Source organism: Macrobrachium nipponense, chromosome 20, assembly GCF_015104395.2.
Source record: "Macrobrachium nipponense isolate FS-2020 chromosome 20, ASM1510439v2, whole genome shotgun sequence".
Classification (NCBI taxonomy): Eukaryota; Metazoa; Arthropoda; class Malacostraca; order Decapoda; family Palaemonidae; genus Macrobrachium; species Macrobrachium nipponense.
Genome location: NC_061089.1, coordinates 35,845,849 through 35,850,848, shown reverse-complemented (window position 1 = coordinate 35,850,848; position 5,000 = coordinate 35,845,849). Strand labels below are relative to the sequence as shown.

The window sequence follows — 5,000 nt, the reverse complement described above, 5'->3', positions numbered from 1 at the left end:
TATTACGTATAAAAAAACTAATATTTGCATGTTAAACCTAACCACATTATTGATATGTTTAACATTGTCGATAAACAAAGCATAAACAAAATCAGGTTTAAGGTAATATTCATGATTAAAAATAATTTTAGTTTAATTGAAGATCATGCTTGATCTGTCCTTTAAAAGTTAGAGAATTAAAGGGAGAAATATGTTTCTCTTTGACTTGAAGCGCGCAGTGCTCTCAATGAAGTCTAGATCTTAAAGTGGGTCACAGCTACTCCTCCAGGAATTTCAGTAAATTGAACGTCGTCCTCAATCCTCACCTTAGCACCCTTTAAGGGTTACATTGCTCTACATGAAACGTACGCTCTCTCTCTCTCTCTCTCTCTCTCTCTCTCTCTCTCTCTCTCTCTCTCTTCTTACTTAACAGAATTTTGTGCATTACCGAACAAGATTTTTTTTCATGTTTGCCTCATGCAATGTCTTTTTATTGCTATTCGTAAACTCTCTCTCTCCTCTCTCTCCCCCCTCTCTCCTCTCTTCTCTCTCTTTCCTCTCTCTCTCTCTCCTCTCTCTCTCTCCTCTCTCCTCTCGCTCTCTCCTCTTCCTTTCTCTCTCCCTCTCTCTTTCATCTCTCTCTCTCTATAATATCTAATATATAATATATATATATATATATATATATTATATATATATAAAATGTGTGTGTATGTATATATATATAACATATATATATATGTGTTTATATATATATAGTATATATATATATATATATATATATATATATTATACATACATAATATATAAGTTTTTATCACTTATCTACGTGTTACTTTTATATTTATAAATACTAACTGCAAATATCGTTTTAATGTTTCATTTCACCATATGTCAGGAATGACTTTCCCTGACGGGAAATTATGATTGATGGATATTAAACGGTATTTATGGCTTTGATATATATAATATTATATTATATATAATATCTAATGTATGATGTATATATATATAGATAGATATGTATAATATGTATATATAATATATATATATATATATATATTTATATGTGTGTGTGTGCGTGCGTGTTGGAAAATTCTGTGAATTCCATTTATCTCCCATTACTTTCCCGTACGTGAGAGCAGGGGTGTTTTTTTTTTTTTTTTTTTTTCGTAGGAGTTGTTTGATTGTTAAATTTGTTTCCCCATTCCGAATATTCTGTACGTGAGGAAGTGTTGTTCTTTTGTGTCTTTTATTCCTCTTAGAGGAGGATGCGAGTGCTTCCTCTTTGTCATCGATTTTGTAAATCAAATTATAAAAAACGTGACATGGGTTAGGATCAGAAAGCGAGAGGACTGAGAACTTGTGCGTTTCAAGTTGCTTGTAGGATGATTGTTTGGTTTTGAACAAAAGCGAAGTAAGAATGGTCTTTGGTACCATAGTGTGACGCTAATGTAATAATGGACTCCCTGCCACTGGGCGAGGATCCCATGGATAGACAAGATAGAGAGTGTTTGATTTCATTTTATTTTTGAGACTCAGATCTTATCTGAACCTTATGTATGTTGATATCGCTAGTGGCGCTCAACACCCCCTTTTTTCAAGATTTTGGAGGCTTATCATTTTCTTTGGTATAGGTGCACTTGGTTACCAGAGGTATAATTCAGTCACTGTTTATGTATCACATTACACACAATGTAATTTGAATTTAAGTATTCATTGATTGCTTTATTTTGGTATCCTGAATTACAGATGTCTTTTACTTAGAGTCAATGCAGCTGTATTAGCGTTTAAATGTTTATTGCAAGGGTAATTTTAATGCTGAATTGCTCTACTTCATCTTAAAAACCAGTACCATTCTTTAGTTTTGTATTTTTCAGCACCAATTTCTTATCAGTTATTCTAGATACTGGTCCCAAGAGAGGCGCGCATGCCCAAAGCACGCAAATAAGGTGTATTAATGGACTTCTCAAGTTACTAAAAACTAATTTAAAAGAGAGAGAGAGAGAGAGAGAGAGAGAGAGAGAGAGAGAGAGAGAGAGAGAGAGAGAGAGAGAGAGAGAGGATTTCAAAGGTCAGAGAAAAGCTTGGATAATTACCACCATCTGAGAGTGAGTTTATCAAACCGGTTGGTCCTCGAGTGCCTGGCCTCTACGCATAATTCGTTTCATGGAAAGTACCCAACGTAATGCCGATGGAACAAAGGACAGCCACATTACGCTGGGGCCGAAATAGTTCCAAGTTGGGAGTATGAACTGGACCACGTATAGTTTACAAGTTGTAAATATTTTACAGTATTATTATTTTCTATTTTGTTCATATATTTTGATATATACGGACCGCGTTCATTTTATTTTGTGTAGTTATATTATGGGTTCAGTTTTCTTGATTAATTCGATTAATATGTTAAGGGTTGTTTACGATTTTAAATATTTGGTACTTTTTTTTTTTATTAAATCTGATGCTTTCCGTACTACCTGGTGCCCTTCAAATATTATATTATAATAATGATGTTGTTCACAAAATTATTATTATTATTATTATTTTGTCTATCACAGTCCTCCAATTTACTGATTGGTATTTATAGTGTGGGGTTCCGGGTTGCATCCTGCCTCCTTAGGAGTCCACTTTTCTCCATCTTTTATTATATTATTATTATTATTATTATTTTATTATTACCATTATTATTATTATTATGATTATTATTATTATTATTATTATTATTATTATTATTATATGCTCACGTAATCGTATTCAAGTGTTAGAGTTAACAAATTTAGAAGAAAGGGAATTCATAGTTGAAACTTCATAAAGCAAACAAAACTAGCAACCAAATCAAACCTCAGAAGTTACTAAAAGAGTACATTTCAGCAAAGCACAATATGAATGACCGAAGGAATTGGCAGTGCCAAGGTCTTTTTCTACCAGGCATTCCAAAGTTTTGATTGCCTCACGTCAAAGTTCATTTTAGCATTGGCTCATATCTTTTATTTGGTTTCTCCTGAGAAAGTTTCTCAAGTATATATATATATATATATATATATATATATATATATATTATATATATATATATATATATATAATTTTGCATGCATGCATATTTCCTTGCCTAAATGCTAAATGTTTATTGAAAGACCGTATTTCTTTGGTAAATCATTCTTTCTGTTGCGTTAGAGTACTTTCGGATACATTATTTTTCATATACCGCAACTCTTGTCATTCTGTTAAATAATCTTCATTGCAAATTATATATTTTTGTTTACTTGCTGACCATCAAATGAAGCCTGTTCGTAAAAGAACAGATAAAATTCGTTCATTCATGCTGTTAAGGAAAAGGATTCCAGCAGGTTGAAGAAATGTATTCCTAATGTAAGGCTTAATGACATATTAGAGTTGCCTTAAGCGCAATCTTGGTCATTACGGGCTTTGATTGGTGGTTTCTTCCGCTAATCAGCGTTGCCCATAACTGCCGTTAGCTTTATGATTAGATAGGCTTTAGCCACGGAGGTTACGCGGAAGCGAGTCTATTTCTGTCGCTTAGATCAAACTGGAAACGCACGTTCAATTAACCCACGGGCAGACATGCACGTATGTACTTTGCGTATTTCAGTATAATTGAAATTGATTTACAGTACACGAATGCTAGACAGAGAAATAGTCTAGTTGGTGGAGGCATTTTCTAATTGCAGTCGTTCCCTTGCTGCCTCCTGAGTCTGCGATCTCAGACATTGCATAGCTTCCCCGTTTTCCCGTTTTTTGTGCTGTGGTTCGTCACCAGGGACAATATTCGGACAGATTTTAATTGTTGCTACCATTCCCTGAAATCCCCTCGAGACCTTGTCTGTTTTGTCTCCTTTCACTGTTCTTCATGTTTATCCACGGGACTTTGAGAATATACCACCAGAAAGCTAGGCATTGTTTGAAAGGTTTGGCACATATGTTGGTTTCACAGCCTTCAGATTTTCGTCTCTGCTTACTACTCCTGTCCCGAGGTTAGCAGTCTGATGAGGTCTTCATTTGAAACGAGTGTTCGATGTGTTGTTTTGATATTCACTTTAATGTTTTTTTATATAAATCATTTATGACCTACCTGAAAAGTCTTCATAAGTTACATGGTAACTGCCCCCCTAGTGTCAGGCCTAATCAGAAAGGTATGAAATACGTGCTTTTCTGTGTCATTGTCTGCATTCTTTTGGTTTAACAGGATGTCGCACTGTTCAGTACTTTCTCTTCTGTTTGAAAAATGTAAAACGGTGTTGATAGCACTAATTGTTTATCATAAGTTCAAGAATGGTTGTAATGCTGATGAATACCTCGCAAATCACTGCCGTGATTTTTGTAAAGTGTGTGTGTGTGTGTGTGTGTGTGTGTGTTGATAAACCTTGTGCGGTTTGCTTTTGTTTGTTAGTTTTCTTTCTTTTTTTTCAATTATGTGGACATTTTAGCTTGTGTAAGTTAAATTCTGAAATTAATTGTTTTTTAGGTTTATTCCAAATTAGTTTTTTTATATTTTCAAACTAATAATAATTAAAATTTTATTGGACGGTAATTATAGCCTATTTGCCTATATATATATATATATATATATATATATATATATATATATATATATATATATATGTGTGTGTGTGTGTGTGTGTGTGTGTGTGTGTGTGTGTGTGTGTGTGTGTGTGTGTGTGTTTGTACTCAGTCGTATTATGTTGTGTCATTTTGTTAACGAAGATATTTATCGTACGTCTAGTGATGATATGCTGTTCCTCACGAACAAAGAAGAAATGAGACCTGGTATTTTAGCTTGTGTAGCATAGACTAGAGCCGGTTGTTAGGATATTAAGATGTTTGGATATTTTGAGTCAGAAAAAGGTATGGAATGATCTTGATATTTCACAAACGTTTCAAATCCAGTAAGAGGAGTTGCAGGGAAGAGAAGAGAGGACACAATGACTTGACAATATTTGGAATATTTGAACGTAAATGAAAAGATAGAAGAAATTCGCAAATTAGGAAATGGCGATAAGGGC

At 33.8% G+C, this 5,000-nt stretch overlaps 1 protein-coding gene across 2 annotated transcripts in view; it reads left to right on the top strand.

Moving 5' to 3' along the window:
* Window positions 1-5,000, top strand: part of LOC135224836 (uncharacterized) — a 634,596-nt gene that overhangs the window by 59,067 nt on the left and 570,529 nt on the right. The window lies entirely within an intron of this gene.